The following is a 22,500-nucleotide window of genomic DNA, read 5'->3' on the forward strand; positions in this document are numbered from 1 at the left end:
ACTTGCCATACTCGCAGAGCAGACTGCAGGGGAATGCAGGGATCCACAGCATGGTGAGATGGTACAGAATGAACTCACATGGCCACTTTGTAGAAATTGCTAATGACAATGTTGAGAGCAGTATGAATGGGGAGCAAATGGAAGGTGTGGGTGTGGGAGCACCAGAAGGAACAGCAGGAACAGGGATACAAGGTGTCAGGTGCTGACAGCAGGTCAGGATCCAACACAACCCAGATAAGGAAAATAAAGGATATTGAAATAGAAACAAAACCCATGAAGAGACAGTGCTGGGAAGACACAGAGTAGGGGGAGAGATGACTCAACACCTAGACAGGAAAATAAATAAAACCTGACAATGGAGAGAAGGGGGACACAATACACAAAAGGATCACAGCTACTGTGACCTCCTGAGGGGTACAATCCAGGCACATTCAAAACTGGCACATGCTTAATCAACCTTAGGAAGGTTGCAGGGTACATAATAAGGACTAGGGAGCCAGCATAGCTTATCCTCTTCTTTGTTTTGAGGAATCCACATGGGAAACCTGCCTTACAGCCTGGATGCTGGCCTGTCCACTAGGACACATGCATCTTGGTGCCCATGAGAGCATGAGTGAAATAGCATTTGTTTTAAAATAATCTTCTTCCCCCATTGATAATTATCTTATTATTTCAACATTAATTGCTACTTCTTCCCTTGGAAAATTATAAAAGGTAGTTCCAGCTTCTGCCTTCAACCTTCACAGGGGGCAAGGCAGAAAAGAAGGAAGAATAGCCCAGAAATACTCCAATACATTGAAAACAAAAGCAATAAAGATAGGAAAATCCAGCAAGAAATATTCTTTTGGTATTTATTTCCTGGCAGAACCACTGTCAGCTCCTCTAGCAAAGGCAGAGAACATGCAGTGTTTTATTTGCAGAAACCTGTGATTTAACTCAGATATTTGAGTGTTGCCTGCAGCTTTGCAGGAAAGTTCTTTACTCATATTCCTAATAAATATTCACACATAATTAATCTCTCAACAAGGTAACTCGGTCACCGAAGCCCACGAATTTGCTTTTTTTTCAGGAACACTATGCCCAAAGAAATGGAGAAGGCTCAAGGCTCCCAGTCTCCACTGAGCTAGACAGGGAGAGTGCAGCATACTCTGGCCTTGATTTCATAGAAGTCAGGACTTCAAACTGCACCAGCCAGAATGGAAAGGCATTTGTCACCAGGCATACATACTCCAAACAGGAACAGCAGTAAGGACACTGCCTGAGGTACAAATGCTACAGCCAGCACACAGGTGGAGGAAAGGTTGCTGCTGTTGGCTTCTATCAACGACTCCCCCACACTGGCATTACATGTCAGGAGAGGGACCTTTCACTGACTCCTGATGGACACAACAAACACAAGCACCTTTCCTACAGCCAGCATGAGGGACTGCTCAGGGTAGTGACAGCTACTTTGTTTACTGCAGTTAAAACAATGTCCAAGAACTAAGAGCTGCTTTCAGCTTTACCAGAGCCCGATATCTATCTATAGATAGATAGATAGATAGATACCTAAAGATTAAGGGAAATAGCAACATATATCTAAAGATTAAGTGAAAACCACCAACTGCATCATTCTTGCAATAATTTAATGCACACTACAGGGCCATCCAAAAATCTCATGAAAACAACACATTCTCTTTAGCTCCAGTAACCATATTACTATTGTGGAAATAGATTTTCCACAATCCTCCTTCAAACAGCCATTTAAACCCCAGGCTTAAAGGAGATTATGCTGTTTGCTGATTTAAGCTGAAAGGGAAGCTCGTTCCAGTCATCTGGAGGCTCCAGAGGCAAAAGCTCATCTGCCAAATTCCCTCTTTATCCAACTACAATGTACAGCATCTAAATGGCAATGATAATCTTGAAGAAAAACGACTTTGCTTTCAAAGATAGTGTTAAAGTCAGTTTCTGAAGCTTTTCTGGCTTTCCTAGGGATTGTTTCAACTTTAGTCTAACAGTGATATGATGTTGCCTGATCTGCTTGATCTATGGAAGGTGATTTACTTCAATATCAGTAAAGGTAACCCTTCTGGAAACCTTCATCTTGTACCCAAAACACAGAGACCAGTCAGCTTCTTACAGGTACAAGCTGCAGACAGGGGGAATACTGAAAGCATGGTCTAATGAGTGGTTGCTGCAGGACACAAATGCAGCATTTCTCTCCAGTTCTGCTGCCCACCCCTCACACCTCCCTGGTCATGTGCAGCCCCCCACTTCCAGAGAAGGGGCTGGGCCTAGGCCCCGCTGCCCCCGGGATGGATCCCACCTGCAGAGCTGCATCCAGAGCCAGGGTCCCCAGCACAGCAAGGACAGGGACCTTTGGAGCCAGTCCAGAGGAGGCACCAGGATGATCAGAGGAATGGAGCAGCTCTGCTCTGAGGAAAGCCTGGGAGAGGGGATTGTTCAGCCTGGAGAAGAAACGGCTTCGGGGTGACCTAGTTGGGCCTTCCAAGTGTCTGAAGGGAGCTGACAAAAAACATGGAGAGAGACTATTTACAAGGGCATGTAGTGACAGGACAAGGGAGAATGGCTTCACATTGATGGAGAGAAGGTTTAGAGTGGATATTAGGAAACAAATCCTTCCCTGTGAGGGTGCTGAGGCCCTGGCACAGGGTTCCCGGAGAAGCTGTAGACCACCCTGGATCCCTGGGAGTGTCCAAGGCCAGGTTGGACGGGGCTTGGAGCAACCTGGGACAGTGGAAGGTGTCCCTGCCCAAGGCAGGGAAGTGGAATGAGATAATCTTCAATGTCCCTTCTGACTCAGACCATTCTATGATTCTGTGATTTTGCTACTTATTCAGCCCCTGTGGTTCAGCTGCTGCCTTCACTCCAGAAAAGCTGAGAAAACAGCCATGTTCCCGGGTAGCAGCAGTGGCCAAGGCTGAAGGAGCCATCCTGCTCATCCCTCTACAAGCACCAGTCCAACGACACAGGCCACAGGACTCCCTTTCTCCATCACACCCTATTAATTAGAGACACCAATCCTCCTTTCTCCAAGCAAATTAAAGTACGTACACTCTTGAGGATAGCAGAGTCCAGGCCTCATGAAGGTTCTCCTCCTGTTCTATCACAGGAAGGAAATGTGACAAATCCCATATGAGTCTTCAGGGCTGATAGACACTGAGAGCTGTTCATCTCACTGAGAGAGTAAAGTAGGAACTACAGCCATTGTCCCTCATGCCACTTCTTTACAAATTCCCCCGTTCTTTTTGCTATTTTATACTGTGAAAATGAGAAAGTCCACTTCTCTGACTATTTCAGATACCACATACTCCTCAGCCACCACCTTACCAACTCCAGTGGTCTCCAGTAACATGTATCATTTTTCTTTCAATTTTCACAGTTGGGATACTTTCCATCCCAGACTCTAACCTTTATTTTCCGTTATTATTAACACTTGATGAAAAGGCAACAAGAATGTATATTGCACTACATAAGAATTTAAAAGTCAATGCAGTGGAAAACTGCTAATGGTTAAATGAATCATAATATCCAGTAACATTACACAATTAACAAATTTAATCATTTAACACTCTAACAAAAGCAAACTTCCATTAAATGTGTAATTTCATATATGAAATAATTATTCATTTATCAATAGGGCATGACTACTTCAGTTCAAAAGTAAAAAATACAATTAGATGCAACAGGGCAGAACATATTTCTGGTAGTAAGATGGGCTGGAGCTGTGTGTGCAGCACTTCTATGAGGCCTCACCGTGAAACTCATAATTCTCATAGGACAATGCCTCTAAATATCTTGGGTCATTAGCAAAATTACACAGCTAATGAAGGGCAAATTAATGGAGCTCTGGAACATTTTATAAGCCTGTAAGAACAGCTACTTGTTATACATCACCAAGAAATAATTGCAGCAGAGTCAATCCTGTGAACTCATTAAGTTTTAACAATACAAATTGGGCAAGATATTCCCGAAGGAGAACCTTCTGTGACCGTATGGCTGATACACCCCAGGGAGGTGATCCCGAGGGGGGTTAGGAAGAGGATGCAACACAGGCCAGCTTTTGGCTAGCAGTTCCCAGCACCCAGGGCAGGGAACTGGAGAAACTCAAGCTGCCTGCCTTGGGGCAAACCACATGTAGAGCCTGTTATGTAACTCTGCACAAATACTGAATGAGATCTCAAGAAATCAATCGTGTTCTTCTGAGAACACGCAGGAGAAATAATGGGGGGATGACACTAATGCAGGAGAAATAACTGGAGATATTTGTGAGGCTTTGGCATACTCTCCACCAGGTCAGTGCTGGAAAGGCTGTTACAGCAAAGCTCCACGACCACAGACCATCCTGCAGGGAACGCCAATGTGGTGCCCACTGCATTCAAACACGCCTTCAAGAGCAGACAGTCCCGAGCCAGAGGCATTCAGAACAAGCACTGTATGTGCTAGCAATAGGGAGTTCAGTAGAAGGAGCAGCACATCTTAAAGCAAATTAGAATGAGTTTTTGCAATACAAGGGGCTGAGAGTTGCTGCTCTCGATTTGGTCCCAAAATGAGCACTTTCAGTATCACACCACAGAACTACATGCAGGCTGAAAGGGCAAAGATGCTGAAGGCAGAACTTCCATGTAAAGGCTTGCACAAGTTCTATGGTTTTGCTGGATCTCCCAAGCACCACCCCCAGTCTGCTTCACTACAGCTAATTCTAGGGGGGCTCAGATTTCCATACAGTTCTCGCTGGGATGGGGCAATCACCACAAAAGTGGGTATTTTTATTATTTTAAACTCACTTAAGCACCTAAAAGAGCAGATCATCACCTGACGCACTCAACTCAAAGCACGTTGTAGAGACCTGTAAAAGCAGAGTTCAGTGCCCTGTTTTGAATCAAAACCAAAAGCCAAAATCTCAAAAGAAGATCCACAAAACCCGATCCACTAAGATCCACCCCAAATGTGTTTGGATTATAGATGTACTGCAGAATAACTGCCAAATTCGAACTTTATGCAATATTAGGCTTATTCACTCCTCCAACATCCAAGCTCCATCATTCCTATCACTACAAATATCTGGCCAAGGTAGCCTCACTAACAAAGAAAAATGTATTCTAAAGTATTTTTCAGTGATTTCTGCAAGTTTTTTCACGTGTGGCCCCTACAAAAATATTTTCCTGAGTACCTATTAAAGCTATTAGTTCTCTCTTAAAAAAATACGAGTAGCAGTAGTTCTTTCCATTTCCGAAAACCAAAAGCAGTAGCCACTGCAAGTAGCAACACAGTCTGGCAAACACAAATGTCTTAGAGACACTTAATGTTTTGCTCCTGAAAAAATACAGACTTTCAGGACAAACTATTCAAGTGATCACTAAAGCTGATCCCAATTTCCCCTAGCTTTGAGATACGGTAATGTTTCTGAGTGGAAAAAAAGGAAAAAATAATTAACTTATACCATTAAATCTAGTGGGAAGTTGAAACAAACTGCTGGCTTGCACTGCCTTCTCAGCTCCCAAATCCAGTACTTATGGATACTGGAAAAAGTATACTTCATGTTCACTGCCTTGTGATACTCCATTGGAACTGCAGTAGGTTGTCAATAAAGTAGGAAAAAAAATCAGGTGAAATGAAAAAAGTCTTAAATTTTCAGGAAAAATAAGAGCTTCTCACAGGACAAATATATAACAAAGCACGTACATCAGATACAGCACTGCCCAGCTACATTACACCTAAAGGTTTCAGAGGCCTTGTTGGAATCCTCTGAAGAAAATGTAAGAAATTTCAACTGGAAGATGAGGAATCTTTTGCTTTCAGTGGTTCTCATACAACCATTAAAATCCCAGGTCTGTAGCCTAACAGCCCTCTTGAAAAAATTAACGCTACAACAGTGACTGTACTCCCAAATCCACATCCATGGCTGCTCTCCAGGACTCCCAGCATCTACAGCTCCCTGGGCAACAAGTTTCATAGGCTAATTCAGTACTATGTTGTCTTTGCTAATTTCATTAAAGCTCCTTGTTGAGTTCATACCAAACTGCCACCTCCTGCTCTCAGCATTCCCAAATCTCATGAAGTTTTTAAACTCTAGACATTGCATAACTTCATCTTAACCATCTAATGAACTGTAAAGGACTCCTATATAAAACAGCCCTTTGTGACTAAGGAAAGACTCTGTAGAACTATAAAGTAGGAACCATGGAAAATAATGATTCATTTTTCAGCTTCCAGGAACATTGCTGGTTTCGATGCTGCCCACAGAGGAGTCATAGATGTTGCTTTGCTAAATTCCTGACTGACTGCAGTCAAATATATCACACTGGGCAAAGGTGAACTCCAGCAACATCACTGGATGCCTTTGCCTGATGCACCATCATTTCCAACTGCAACTTGCTGGGGTGTCTGCCAGCCCATTCCCTGCCCATTGTGCTGTACCTTATTAGCAGCAATGGAAAAGAATGTTCTTCATACACTATGACAAAGGGTTACAGAGAATGAGCAAATAATTTTCTTGCTGGGCCAGTATCAGTACATCTCAATTCAGTTTGGACTCCCAGCATCTATAGAGAGCGCAAGATCTACTACTCATATACTGTGGTGAGAAGGTCAGTGTCTGGTGAGTAGGTTTTATGCTCTCTCTACAACACATATATCAGATTTGGAATTCCTAGTGCATTTCTCTTGGTCCCATTATGTGCTGACTGCTTTTGTTCCTCACACACATTATAGAACACAACAGATATACGTTAGCTGGGAGTTAAGTCCGTGAGCTATTCCCAAGGTTAGCAATACTATCCATTGTATAGAGCACCCTGTCACTTGAAAGGATAACTTGGTGAATGGAGGCATTACACGGAGCTCAGTTTAGGCTCAGTCCTTGCACACTGGAAAGCTTTCCAGATTCCTGGACCAATCAGAGCCTAAACGACCATTCAAGTTATTAATGTGAACCAGGTTCTTTAAAAAGCCTGTACATTTCTGTCTATTCCCTTTTATGCAGTATTCTAGCAATCTTTCCAGTACAAGGACTGTTTCCTGCCACGTGTTCTCTGACAGAGGTAATTCATATGGCACAGCTTTGAGCATCTGCCCTGAAGAAAGAAGTTCAGTGCCTGGTCTCTGTATAAAGGATGAAGGACAGCAGGCTGCTCCAGGGGGAAATTTGGATTTGACCAGGAAATGGTTACTTTATCTCTGCCTCCACATATCACATTTCTTCAAATGAAGAGTCAGATTTTCAGTGAGACTTAATTACAAATTAAAATTTGCTTTTTTTATTAATAAGGACAGTGCAAGATTAAGTTAAATCAGCTGGTTTGTTGAATACTTATGCTACCCAATTAATTTTTTTTTTTTAGAAATATATTAAGAGAAGATCACAATCAAAGCTGAATTAATTTCAAAGATGAATGCCACTTTTTATGCACTGAGTATTAATCTATTCGTAGCTCCTGTGAAGTCAATTTGTATACCTCCTTGTAAGGTATACAAATACTTTGCAGAAGAGGGTATAGCTGGATCCCTTGAAACTCACTACCTATTTGTGGAGAGTATTCTATGCTGCCATACAGTTATGCTAAACTATTTACACAATTACTAAGACACTCAATGGGAGATTTTTTTATCCCCCACCCACAGGATATTGAGGAACCTTCCAATATGTCTAAATGTAAATATAAGAACCAGGCTCATCAATAAAAGCCCAAACCAACCACTGATTGTGCACGATGTTTGGTACATACGCTGATGTCTCAATAGTGCTTCCTTTAGCCAGAGTGCAGCAGCTACTGCAAACACAATCAGCAAACGCAAATTAACTTTGCTGCACAATAAAAATCTCCCAAAGCAGCTGACATGTGGATGTTGAAAGCAGCTCCCAAAAGCCCCCAGATTTCCTCAGCTAGAAGTGCTCCAAGGTCTCTGCTTCAGTACAGCTTCTCTGACAACTGCCCCTCCACCCCCGATGTGCCTCAAAAAGTTAACAGCTTCTGTACTTTGTTATTTCCAATCCCTGGAGCTGGCATCCCCAAAAAGAAGACATAATGGGTAGAGCAGAATCCTAACCCAATATAAATCCAAAGAAGTGAATTCAGATAAGTTAAGAACACGACTGGGAAGCACAAACCTCCTTCCTGGTGGAGGCTGTATTCCCTTTCCTCAAGGAACTCCAGTAGCTCAGAAATGCCAAAGGCAGATAAGAAGCAGCTGCTACATTTCTAAATCTCTGCCCCTCCACATACAGCTCCCAGCACACAAGCAGATGCAACTGCCCTCCAGACTAGGCCTCCCTGGTCATTACAAAAGCTCTGGTCCAACAAGGTGGAACTCTCCCCTCGTGTATTTTTCAATTTATCATGATCTTCAAAGGCATTTTAAAAATTCACCCAGAGCTTGCAGAAGCCTACTGTAAATAATGGCTGGAAAAACCCCAAACTACCACAAATAGCATAAAGAACAAAAGAACATAATGAGCTGAAGTGGCTCAGATTCCCAAGAGGTTTATTTCAAGATTGCCAGTAAAACTGGAAAACCCTGATTGCAGGCAGGATATACCCATACACATACACCTCTGGATCAGAAGCTATTCTGACTTGAACATAGCAACTGAATGAAGCTGTACTCACTGGCCTGAGTTTCCACCTCTCTCCTACCCATCCCTTCACATGAAGAACATCTATCAGACAGGAGAACCAAGCTTTCAGAGGAAAAAACCATACAAATAAACCCACATCCAGTTTTAACGCCTGAAATCATGCAGCAAGCCTAAATCCATCTCCATTAGGTAAACTCTTGTTCCAGGGACTGTTTCCCTGGTTTGAAAGCAAGGCAGACTGAGTAAATGCTGGGTTATGCACAGCACACTCACTGTATGGACCACAATCTGCATGTGCAAGACCCAGAGCAGGAACTGGGCTTTTTGATAAAAATGACTTCATGGAAACAGAGAGAATAGAGTTGCTTCTGACACAGTGAGCTATAAGAGGCTGTTTTTTCCAGTGCTGCCACAGAATACACACCTGACACTGGCTGTCTTGTGCTGTGTGATACCTTCTATTTTCAAAATATCTTTGTCTGGTCTATAAAAATCGTCAAGGCTCCAAGGCAGGATATGATCTAAAATGTGTCTGTGCATGTCACTCTTCCTCCCTGTGCCCCAGGTAACCACATAACCTTGAGCTTGGAATGCTTTTTATCACACAGTTATTCCCACTGGCAGTGCTCTGACTTGAGATAAGTAGTCATAATGTGTTCTTCTGATGTACAGGGTGTTCTGAATGGTCAGCAGAATGCTGTGCTGATATATAGCTTTTCTAGAACAGCACTAGGCATTGAAATGCTGGTTCAGGAAATCTGACCACAAGTTCAATTTTAGAAAGCAACTCTAAAAACAGTGCCTCCTTACACAACACGTCTGTCAATGAGTTCCAGAGTTATTTTTTTGACAAGGATAAATTGGGGGGCCTATCTTTTGCTCCTGTCACTGCTGTGAAAAGCTTTGGGAGAGAGTCAAATGTCACCTTCTGCCAAACAGTTTGCAAATGTGTAGTTCTGTCACAGAAGATATTAAGGGAATCACCCAGGATATCACAACAACTTAGTAAGCCATCTGGGAGAATATTTAACTCCCTGAGATGTGGCAATAGCTTTTTGCAGAGTAGCTGTGCTGTCACCATGGAATAGGTGTGGTGCTTTCACAGGGGAGACAGCCTCTCTGGTGAAAACATCCTACCAGACTGTAGCAGCCCCAGCCACACCTTGTCCTGTCCCTAACTTGGGCTGCCTTTGCACCTCAAAAGCTGCTCTGCTTTGTACAGCAGTGATCAGACCTGGACTCAGCAGCTTGCACTCTGCTGCAAAATCACTGAGCTACACAGGAGCTGCAGCAGCAAGGAGCCCCTTTAGGAACCTCTCCTGTGCAAGTCAGTCCTGTCAGAAAGGTTAGCAAGAAGTGAGAAAACCAGCCACACAAGGCACACCCTTAGGTGCAGCAGTCAGTATTCAGCCAAAGGTCTTGTGTAAAGTAGGTAAGTCTTGTCTAAAGTACCTGCCTTGTTCCAGGACAAGCACTGGGAATTGGTAAACTGTGTACCTGGGCTGAAAGTGCTTGTTCGACCCTGCCAGCTGCAGCTGCTCAGGAAGCATTGACTATGCTTGTGGGGACAGGCTGAGCAGGCACTAATGAATTGAGAAAAAATGGTCAGGGAAATTTCCCACTTGCAAGCGTTTTGCTACAGTTTGGAGCAGCTTTACCCTTCAGCAGCCCAATATCCCTGGCAAGCAGCCTGCTTGCCACTAGATCACTCCAAATCCCCACCTGTGAGATGCTTAACCCTCACTTGCAGCAGTCCTGGGACCATCACAGTACAACTCAGCTTTTATGCTGTGGTCATCTAATCTGTTTTGCTGTCTCTCAGCTGAGAGAACAACCCCAAGAAACAGGTTTTCGTGCCTGAAGGCACCGACTCAAGATGTTGCTGCAAATCACTGCACCACCTTTACATGCTTCTGTATGGGAACGAAGAGCCAGTTGTACCCCTAGAAAATTCTTCTGTGTCTAGTATTAAAACACAATTAAAATATGAATTCATCCTGATAAGCAATTTATAATCAAGAGAAATGTCTTCACAGTCCCAGGAGCTGCATTGCCATGTCAGGGGCAGCCAAGTCAGGCTCACTGCTGTGCCTTACAGCCTGTTGGACATGAACCAGGCCAGAAGGATCAGGTCTACCGGCACAGGTAACTAATGCAGAGCCTTGACTAGTGAGTCTGAGATGCACCTGACTGTGCTTCCAAGTGCTCATGTGGCTGCAGGATACATGGGCAGGCGTAGCTCAATGGAAAGCAAACACCTGCAGAGCTCTGTGGCCTTGGCAGGAGCAAGTTGTCTTTGCTTCAGTGTACTGCATCCCCCAGCAGAGCACAGGGCAGCCCTCTCACAGCCTGGGGTTACTCCAGCCCTTCATTTCCTGCAAACAACTGTAATTGTGTTAATTTAAACCAATTTTGCTGGAAGACTGTGTGGTTCTCCTAGAAAAGGAGCAGAAGATGTAAGAGTAATTTGCCTGGCAGAGCACACCTAGCTCTCACTTTAATTCACTTTGGTACCATCTGGCCTCTTTGAAGAGTCAAACACTAGAGTAACCCCAAAATTATCCATGCGAAGGATTTGTTCATAACTGTGGAATTCAGGCAGTGAATACAAAAGGCTGAATACAAAAAGGTGAATACAAAATTACAGCTTAAGTGTTTGATTTCAATTCCATGGAAGTTTCATGAAACTTGCATTACTTTCTGGGACCAAAATTGCAAAACGCTCGAAAGTCCAAGACAAGTTTTGTGGTTTAGGTTTGTTAAATTCTTCTTTCCACATCCCCCATGCCTTATTCTGAACCTCCCATCAAGAGTTTGGCATCAGGGAAGACAAAGGTGACATTTTACAAGTTCTCTGACTCTCAGGAGATGTGGCCAGTGGGGCTTTGGGGTTTGTTGTGTTTGTTTTCTTTTTTTTCTTTTCCCAACCCTTATGTCCTGGCTGCCTGATGGCAAGAATTTGCTGCAGAGCTCCAACCCCTGCCCTGCTGGCCCAGACACTACCTGGAGTAACACTTTAAACCCTGAGTAGCTCTGTAGTAGTTGGCAGACTCGTGTGGAAGAGGACTTCTGCGCAGAAGCTGTGCCCAAAAATATTTTTAAACTTTTTTTAGAAGCCTTCATTATAAATTCAGGTGTTTTAATCAGAATTGGTGTTTACTATGACACCACTGCAGTGTTTCCTCTCTGGAATTGCTGAGGTTTTTAGCTCATGGCTTGAGTTCCTAAGTTTGGGGAAGTTTGGGGAAGTTTGGCTGGTATTTTTAAATTACTTTGGTAGCTGAGAAAGTGTCTGTAGGGCCATGACAGACTCAGAGCTCCCCTTGTCATGTACAACCATGAAATGAAAGGAGGAGTTAAACCAGGGTTTGAACTGCTACAAACGATCTACATCAGGACAATATTTTGTAGAAAGGCCTCAGCCCAAAGAAACTATGGGTTAAATGCAGCCTGAATAATAATAATAATACTAACACTACTACTACTACTACTACTACTAATAATAATAATAGTCAAAAAGAGTTTCAGGATGTATGTATTGCAAAACTGTTACTTTCACAGACCCTAATGAATACACTCTGGCTGCACCTTTTTCTTGGGGCCCATTAGTTTACAAGGGTGGTTAAGATCCTGCAAAAAGTTAGTGTCCAAAATTCCCATCAACATCAGCATGAGAAGGGACCCAGCCCACTGCCGGACCATCTCCTTGGTCCAAAACCATAACATCACAAACCACATCAAACCTGACTTACATCTAGTGACAATGCTGCCAACTCTAACCCAAAATGTGATTATAAAATAACCCCCTCCATAGTAATTAGTATGGCAGAACTGGTGAGGGAGTGATTGAGCCCCTCCACACCAGAGGGAAAGCAGGTCCTCTGCCCAGACTTTGCCATCCCATGGAATAATGCACACAGTTTACCAAAGAACCAGGTTGAGCTGATATTTTCCACAGATAATTTCACAGCAATAAGAAAATCATACTGATTAGAGCCCCATACCATTTTCTAGACAATAATATTCACATTTTCTTAATACCAACTGTGCTACTTGATTGTCAGGGAGCATAATTTTCTACAGCTAAACTGTAACCACCACAAGGCATCCACAGCATCCAACGACCTGGCAGCACCTTCTGCTGCGCACTGATGGTGAAACTGGGCCAGGTTACTCACACCATCTGCTACAGAGGGGAGCCAGGCACTGGGGATTGCTGGGTGGAAGCCCCATTAGGCAGAAGACGTGCAATTTAGATGGAAGTAAATAAATTTTAAAAATAATCAGAGTGGAAAATAAAAGTCAAGGGAAATCTTCCCTCCAAATTCAAGATCTTCCAAGTCCCACAGAACAATCCCTGGATTATTAACAAAACATTATTTTTGGGTACTTGTGGTCATTTTTACTCTGTTAGGGATTGCCAACAATAGTTGCCAACACTGAGAAACCAGCTTTGACTAGAACTGACTGGGAAATCAGAAGCAGTTTTGGTTTCACATCAGATTAAAACCAAAGTAATAAGAGGCCCAGAAAAGCAAATAGCCTGAAGCCTGTGCCTTTCAGTCAGACTGGAACCTTGGTTTGCACTACCCTGCAGAGGACACCGTAAGTCAGCACTTACTCTCCTCGTCTCTCCTGTTATCCCCTGCTCTTCTCCTGAGCAACTTTCCTATGAAGGTTAGCCCAGTGCTAACTGGCCTTTCCCTAATGTCAGGGGCAAAGCACTTGTCTTCCATGGGAATAGTGAAGTCAAACTTCACCATCTTCAGTAGCAGTAAAATTCTACTGTCCTACATCGAAAGCAAATTCAGTCAGAGCCACTTTACCACAGCTGGTGCTCAGAAAGGTTCGTCTCCAATAGCCAGACCTTGGGACAGTGGGGGCAGGCTGGAGCTGGCATGCTTGCCCATGAACTGAATGGGACCCTTTCCAGCAGCATCATCTGCTCCTGCCCATGCAGTCTCTCTCAAGCCCTTCTAATAAGAAAAAGATAACAGGCATTTTAATTTGGGCCTAACAAACTTGGCTCCTGCTTCATTTACAGTCTCTATCAAATATACAAATAGCGCATATAATGCAACTCAGTCGCTTGCCTGTCTTCCATGCCAACTCTCAGCACAGAATTAATGTTTTGATGGAATAATAAACCTCTCAAAATCTGAGCTGATAATGGACAGTCACGTTAGATGCTTAAATTATAGCAGCATGAACAGCCTTGCAATAATCAACCCTGCAACTGCCAAAATGTTTTCATTGTTCATTAACTGGAACCTTTTTTGCATTGCTAATCCTAATGAGCTGCCATTCTCATTACCATTCCAAGCACTATCTGTAGCATGTCTCTAGATTTCTTTTCCACCCAAACATACAATCTTATTCAACTGGCAGCCTGTTAATGCATTAAAAGCACAGAAATGGCTGCTTTAATGCAGCTGTAATAAATCTACAGTGCAAGCACCTTGAGGGGAAAGTTCAGTCTTCAAGAACTTTTGCTTAAGTAGAAAAACAGAAGGTCTTTTATTGATGAGACCATATAGTAGAGTTTAAGCTCCAAATCCAAAATCCATTGAAGTTAATGTGAATCTTTCCATTGATTTCTGTACACACTGAACTGTTTTAACTCCCTCCCTTCCTCTTCTGCTCCTCTCCAAGCATGAATAAGTGAATCCCCTGCAGAGATAGTGAATTTTCTTGCAGTGAGCACAAGTGATGTCTATGTAGGGAGGGCTCAGTACTCTAACGTACTGAGTTACCAATGCCATTTCCTCTACTCTAAGTTCACAATGGCAGAGGTCAAAGAGTTCAAAGCATCCAGCAATCTCAGTCCACAAGACAGGTCCTTTCTTTGCTGAATTTATGAAAATTTTGCACAAAATTTACCCCAGACTCTGAAAAGGTGCACTTCGTCTGCACCCTGTTTGCGAGAAGGAGCAGCCCAGAGCCACTGGCTTATGTAGCATCCATTTTCTGTGGAGGAAAATATGCAGAAAGCATCTTCTATAGCAACAGACTCCAGTTCCAGATGTAAGCAGCTTATTTGTTAAAGGGGAGCAGAAAATAGAGACTGTCACTTCACACTCAGTTGAGCATATAAAAAAAGTCAGCAACTTGTTAATGGTGGGCAGCTCACTCACATAACCATGAGAGAAGTTTTTTGAAGGAAAAGCCAGATGTGAAACCATGACCTTCTTGTTTTTAGTTATAAGAGCCCCAAACCAGAGGATGTTAACAAAGTATTAGGCATCATCTTCAAGCAATTTCAGCCTTGAACCACTGATTTGTTCCAGAGAGACAGTTGTTTCCTCCAGCTGGGGAGCAGGGAATATATCTCTCTCCCCTTCTCAAAAGAGACTGTATCTGCAGAGAATACCACATATGAAGACGTGGTATGAATTGTTCAGATGGGGCATTTTCTAAGTTGTTCTCATGACAGAAAGTTTCAACATTAAAATAGCTCCAAATGGAAGTAAGAGCTCTGAGGTCTCAAACTAAGCTGAAGCAGACACACAGATAAAACATTGCATTTTCTCTTCTTCAATATAAATTCATAACCAACTAAATACTCATTCCACATTGACAAAGTATTTCCACACTGACAAAGGCTCTGAACACATTAATTAAAGAGGAGTTTTGTATTTGAAGACAGCTAAGCTGTCTTTCACAGAAACCCACATAATTTAATTTATTCCATCTGATTACTTAAAGCAGCAAGAGATGTTATACACAGGCACAGAATAATTTTTAGTTCTTGTCCTTACTTCTCTCATCTCCGTGGATCAACCAAAGTGTTTCTTTACAGTTTCCAATATAAAATTCTTGAAGCAATGCACGCATTGAATATCATACACTTGAGACACTGCCCCTGGGAAATCAAGAAGGCCCCAGGGACAGAAGGGTGAAAGGCAGATGTAGAATACACCTTTCCTAAAAAAACCTCTCAAAAATATTCTTTTCAGGCTATGACACAAGCCACTAGCTTATAAAATAGCTACTTTCAAGAAATCAATGGGCTGAACCTGGACTCAGAATCCACAATTCCAGTTACAGGAATTGTCACCCAGAAGCAGGTCAGGAAGAGCAACACTAAGGACTTCCTCCACACAGATCAGTTCCAACCTGTATAAGCCTCTTGAGTGCCAAGACTCAAGATAAATCTTTTTAAAAGAGAATTGCACTTCTAAGTTGGATAAAGAGAAAATAATTCCCATGTCTAAGTCAGTATGACTAAACCAGATGTGTCACAGAAAGTCCCATGAAAACTCACCCCAAGGTCTCACCAACTCCCAGAGCATTGTATCAGACATTTTGACACTGAAACTATTTCAAAATTCTAAAACCCCATCCACCTATTTTAGTACTTCTCAAATATCATGGTATGAGGAAACAGCAGAAGATATTTTTCTAGAAAATTCTGTTACAGCCAAGGTCCAAAGGACTGGTGGTCACCCAGCCTCTTATACTTCTGAAGCATCCCTGCCTTTGTGCCACAATTTTAAGTTCCTTAGCACAAACTCTATAACCTAACAGATTTTTCCCTCGCTTTATCATAAAACCTCAAAAAAGCAGCAAAGCTGGTTTTGAACTAGTCAGAAGGCAGACCCTCGAGACCAGGCTAAAACTTGCATCAAAGAGAATTTCAAGCAGCCTCAAAAGCACATGCAGAGAATGGTTTATATTCTCTTCCCCAGAGATCTTTTAGCTTAAACAGGCAAGACTAAGGTCTGCCTTTGATTTGGCCAAGGCCAGACAGACATTAAACACAACTTTCAAGAATTAATGCTTATGAAATTCATTACTAGAATGTATGGAATTCTCCAAGGCCTCAAGATATTCTACAGTATGGTTCAATTTCATACCAGTTTCCATGCAGGCACAACTAATTTTATTATGCAAACTTGATAACATGTTTGTAACAGGACTAATAGAATCTTGACAGAAAATATTGCTAGTAAGTACACTTAAAAATCCTGCACAAAATGCTATCATATCCAGGCTGCACTAGACTCCTGTAGCTAGGTCGATTGAAATGAGGACAGAACTCATCCTTAGCCATGTACTCATTAAGTGACAGTTGTATCACAGAACGGCTTGGGATGGAAGGGACCTCAAAGATCCTCTTGTTCCAGCTGCCTGCCGTGGCTGGGGAGAATCACTGCCCTGAGCTGCTGGTCACACTTCTCCTGATGCAGACCAGGACACGGTGGCTTTCTGAGCTGCAGGCACACACTGCTGGGTCGTGTCCAGCTTCTCACCCACCAACACCCCCATTTCCTCCTCCTCAGGGCTGCTCTCAGTCCATTCTCCACCCAGCTTGTAATCATGCTTGGGGTTGCCCTGACCCAGGTGCAGCACCTTGCACTTGGCCTTGCTGAACTTCATGAGGTTTGTACAGGCCCACCTCTGCAGCCTGTCCAGGTTCCTCTGGATGCCATCCCTTCCCTCCAGCATGCCAACTGCACTACACAGCTTTTTCTTTCCTTCCTTAAACCAGCTTCTTAAATGAAAACTCAGAGAACTAAAAATGCAATGGGTCCAGAGTGGAAAATCTGTGGACATTTCATCTATACTGTCAAGGGTAGACAAAGCCTGACCACACTGCCACAAAAAAACTACTCAGTGAAGCAGACGGTTCCATCTCAGTGCAATTCAGCTGATTATAGGCTTGAATAAACCCTGTAATAACAGAGTTGTATGACAAGCAGAGGGTAGGCCAGGCAGAAACTACCTTGACCTTCACTAACCGGAATCCAATAGGCAATTATCCATCCTTTTCTGCTCATCCGATGCAATCACTTAGGGAAGAGATGGGACAAGTACTGATGAGATATCTCTTACAAAATTTGACCATTAAACTCCAGGAAGTACCTACAGAAGAGGGAGGAAAATGATTCCAAATTGAGGCTGAGACAATGTGTTAGAAATAGCATTATACCACCAAAAAAAAAAAAAAAACCAACCCTCATAGCTCTAAAGCCTTCTACTAGCTCCAAGATAAGTGATATGCCTGACAGACAAATGAGAGTTGAAAAGATTGCCTGATGTGGAGCAGTCTGAGATGAAAAGAATCGAAACCTCTGTTTAACAGAAGTCAGACTGATCCCTGGGTGCTCCTGAGAAAGAAATCAGACCACTCTATCACCATATTTTCTCCCCTTCTATGCGCCAGCTACAAGTTGCACTCAGAAAAAAATACTTGGCATGAGAAGAGCTTTAAAAAACCAGTAATTTAAATTCCATATTAGGAGGCTAATTTTTTGTGTTTCACAATGTGAAGTTCCATATGTTAGACTGTAATGAACCCTGAGGTAACTAATGACCATGGAAGGCATCCTTTCTTGGAGTTGACTTTGGCTTACATGGACACTAGTGAGCTGCACAGAGCTTCAGGAGGATCCACAGATAAAAATCTTCCTACTTTACTTCAGGTAAATACAAGAGCATCAAAAGGTACCACCAGTGCTTTCCCTACTTTCCCAGTAGAGAGGAGTTACTGCTGGAACACTGCACCGTGGGTTTCCCCGGGGCACACACTGCACAGCAGGAAACATTCAGAGTTGTTCATGTGTGTTTCCATGCAGCCCTTTTCATAATCCTTGCTTTGTAAGGAACTGCTTGGAGCAACCCTTTATACAACCACTAAGACAATAGAGACATCAATTTTCAACCCTTGTTTTTGTCCACATACCTTGAAAAACAGTGGGAAGCTTGATTTTTGTCACATATTTCTGTCTAAACCTGAAAAATCTGTAGATTACATTTCACACAAGTACCACCAGGAATGCTGCTTCCATATTAAGGTACAGTTTTAGGTTGCCACGGTGCAAAGTCTGATGCTGTGGGAGCCACTCTCTAACCAGAAGTAACACATGGAGTAACACTGCTTTTTCCAACAGTTCAGTGTTTGTCCTAAGTTTCCCAGAGATTTTTCCAAGTAATTTCCTGTCAATAAGCCTGACTTTAAAAAATCCTGCCAAGCAATTAATCCAGATTTTGGATGCCCAGCATTAAGCATGTAACCATGACATACAGGAAATGGATCCTTTCTGCACTTGAACCAGCTCTCAGAAGTGAAGAGCATTCCAGGATGTTCAGTCTCAGACACTTTGGATTCAAACACCAGCTTGACTGCTGTTAATCTGCTGTCTCTGGCTCTTGCAAGCAGGCCACACTTGGCTTCCTCAGTTAAATATTTCAATTCCCAACCATATTGGAAATCCAGCCATTTTCTATGGCGTAGCAGCACAAGCAAAATTGGCAATTACACTAATGTCCTGTTTACCATAGAAACATAACCCCTAAGATGTGCAGTTGAGAAAGGAACATTTTGTCTCCCATGTGGAGATGGCAAGCATATCATTAGACAATTTACTGCTATTGACAGATCCTATATGTACTAATCTTCTGCTAAAAACACTGAAATACACACTGACAAAATAAAGGAGAAATCCTGCCAGCTCTTGAAATAGGTGTTTCATCCACATTATTTAGACAATAATTCAGATCACAGTTGGAGAGTGAACACTAATTTGTGAATTTAAGCATAGATTTCCCTTGTCATTTTATTCAGCAAAATGTTTTGTTATTGGAACTCTAGAGAGGGAAAGAAAGAAAAAAGATACAATTATTTAAATAAAATCGGGACAGAGCATGTAAAATGGGATTGCCTAAATGCAACATATGTTGTCAGCTTGGTTCTGACATATTTTGAGGCTTCTTCCTCAATAGTTCTTTAGATAGAATGGCATGACCTCATTAAAAGGGTAAACTGGGGTGGTATGACTTTTTTCTAGATATGCGAGCAGCATAACTAAAGCCTGCACACACTTTTTTTTAGCAAATAAAGTTTATAAGCTCTCCTATCCCAAACATGGAATTTCAAAGAAGAAACCAAGCACACAGTAAAACACAATGTGATACTTACTTACAAGTATCGGCAAAGGATATCTTCAGTGTCTTCACAAGCACTCAGCATTCAGTGAGATCACACAAATCTCTGCAGAAATACAGAAGCCAGAATCCAAAATATTTGCCTTCTCTACAGTTTGAAAGCATAACTCTCTCCTGTTTTTCACCATAGGAAGTGGCTTTTCAATGAAGTCTTCACCCAAAAAGCAAGCAGATGATGCAGATGAAGGCAGGTTTCAGTCAGTCAGTTTGAGTTCACCCCTGGGTTGACTGCTCAGAAACCACCAGCTTGTGAAGATCTTCAAGCAGCCTAATGCTCTATCCAGGAAAGTGTTCTATCCTTTGCCATCTGTATTGTATTGGTGTCTAATGTGGGGAAAGAAGAAGGAGAGTGTTAGAATAGGAATAATAAGTTATTCAAAATTACATAAGACAGTCACACGTGGAAATAGCAAAATCTCCTCTCTCCACATGGAAAAATTGCTTGGTTTTTTTCCTAATTTAAAATGCTAAAATTTAACTAACAGTTAACACAGCTATCTTTCCCAGATTTCTCTTTTGATGATATCAATTGCTACACATGACCTTCTCTAGAGTAAAAAAAGATAATTTAGCTTGCAATAAAAATCTTATAAGTATAAATTAATAAGTTATTCTTTCTCATTCCACTGAGAGAACTGAGAGGCCTTGCAGGCCAGTGAGGAGAAACTTGAATTTTGACTTAAAATTCCTCTTTCTTTTTGGCTAATCTAGTTCAGGTTACTTGCCCCCTTTTGCTGTGCTTCCTTTTTTTTTTAATTTAGGCAGAAGCAGATTCATCTGCACAGCTACCAGAAAATCTTTTTTAATTCCTACACACTCCTTATAACAAAACCACTACATCTACTATCTAGACTTTTCATGTAAGTTTTAATAGCATCAGGTGATGGTTATATGAGCAGTCCTGGGCCTACATATCCATTCTCTCTAGGTTTGAATGAATGCTAAAGTGAGCTTATAATCAGCACAGTGAGATTCAAGCCTTTCTACATTGCCCTCAGTTTGATACAGAGCCAAACAAAAAAAATCCAAGGAAAAACTGCTGGAACTCAAAAACTTGCAAAGGGTAAGAGTGCTCTTCTCACTTTCATCACTTAAGGCTACACAACGGAAGATGCACAATTTTTCACAGTGGCAGACACCATACGTGTGTTACCAGCTCAGGTACATATTCCAGCATTTAGGAAAGGCATTGAAAACTTTATGCCTATGAAAAAGGTGGACTAGTAAATATACATCTTTAGGCAATGCAGACTCCAGGAAGGAGAGCAGGACTCCCATCACAGCAGCCACACGTGAATGTAACGGTACAGAGAACAGAACAGAATTCACAAATGATATTGAATTGCTTCTCATGTTTACAGCCCTGAGCACCAAGATGCCACTGAAAGCTCTTGTTAGCGAGTTGTTTGCCTTTGGAGGACTTGAGAAGGCCTTGAATTCTAATGCACAAGGATAAGGAACAAGCATTAGCATTAGAAAGTCATGTAGTATGCCAAAAGTAGCATGCACTGACCTAAACCTTTAAGACAGGAGCATGTATTTGAAGATAATCAAAGTCAATCCAGTTTACACTGAAGTTATGATGAACCCTATCAGTATCAGCCAGATAAGCAAGAATCCTTTCAAGAACAAGGGAAGCTGTATACCTCCTTGAGCACAATTTGCTCTCAAGCATTGCAAATGCAAAACATCAAAGGTGGACAAAGAACAAACTCGTAGGAAAAAAAAGATGCAAATAAATTCTATCCATCAGTCTGGAGATACTAGATTGTCTGAAATAGAGAACAGTTGTGTTCTACACAGCAATTCCTTAAAATCAACATGGAATGGACTCATACCTGGATATGGCTCAAAGTCATAATTTCTAATGGCAGAGGCTATATGAGACCGAGAAAGTTGCTTGAAGTCAATACAGTTTTTTTCCATTAAAATCACAGTAGATTCAGATTCCTATGGAAATATGCTAGTTGGCACACCCTGGAGAACTGCAACTTCAAACACCATTGAATAAAACATACTCCACAATTTTGGTTTGCCTTTTTCCTTGCTCCCAAATGCACCTCTCACAAAGCAAGCTTTGGTCACCACACTGTGTAGTAATAGCCAAGGGGACAGCAGCCCCCACTGATTAAATACTGCTGGAAAAACATGACCAGAATGGGGAAGGGGGATTCAAAAGCAAGATGTGGAGAAAGCAGAAGCAATTTCAAGCATAACAGCAGCAGACTGCTGCTTTAGAATAGCCTCAGTGGCACAGCTGAATCACCTACAGCACCAAGTCTGGGGGCAGCTTGCGTTACTGCCCACAGAATGTGGAGGCTTCCCCAGCCAAAGGAGATGTGTGTCCTGGTTTACAGCGTGCTGGGAGGCAATGGCAAAAGGCATGCTGCCTGCTCATTTGTAGCACTAAGAAGGAACACAAGGACACAACGCCTTGCTCGCCTCTGGGAGTTAAAATTACTTCCACATGAGTACCCCACATAACCAAATTCTCCCCTTTCAGCCTGATCTAGCAGCCTAATACTCAGAAATCTGTTGGTGGAATACCTCCTTGAGGGTGGCTGAGGGCTCAGCGTAGAGCTCTCCCCATAATCCATGGCATTTAAAGTATTAGAAGATAATGCAACATATATTCTTCCCATCCATTACTGTAGAGAAAAAGTGTACAGGTGTGTATTTAGGAGCCTCCAGATAGTAGGAATGTGGATCTCAGGACGAACAAGTGGACCACATGTTTTCAAAGAAGTAAAAATCTTTCGCATCACAAACCTATAATTACCTCTTCTAACTTAATACAAAGCTCACTCATCCATGCTCTTTTCCCTTTATATAAGTTCAAACTTGAAAAAAGGATGTCTTTGTAACTGTGTAATATTTATATAGAAAGGTTTATGTCCTTGATTAATAGGAAGATATTGTAGGACACAATAGGGACTGGTTATTTTTAAGAAACATGAAGACAAAACTGCACTTTT

At 42.2% G+C, this 22,500-nt stretch overlaps 1 long non-coding RNA gene across 1 annotated transcript in view; it reads right to left on the reverse strand.

Annotated features, from left to right (window-relative positions):
• Positions 1-22,500, reverse strand: part of LOC116448918 — a 118,521-nt gene that overhangs the window by 48,380 nt on the left and 47,641 nt on the right. The window contains exon 3 of the long non-coding RNA XR_004242155.1: positions 19,500-19,849. This is a non-coding gene — a long non-coding RNA (uncharacterized LOC116448918). The remainder of the gene's footprint in view (positions 1-19,499; positions 19,850-22,500) is intronic.

Source organism: Corvus moneduloides, chromosome 10, assembly GCF_009650955.1.
Source record: "Corvus moneduloides isolate bCorMon1 chromosome 10, bCorMon1.pri, whole genome shotgun sequence".
Lineage (NCBI taxonomy): Eukaryota > Metazoa > Chordata > Aves > Passeriformes > Corvidae > Corvus > Corvus moneduloides.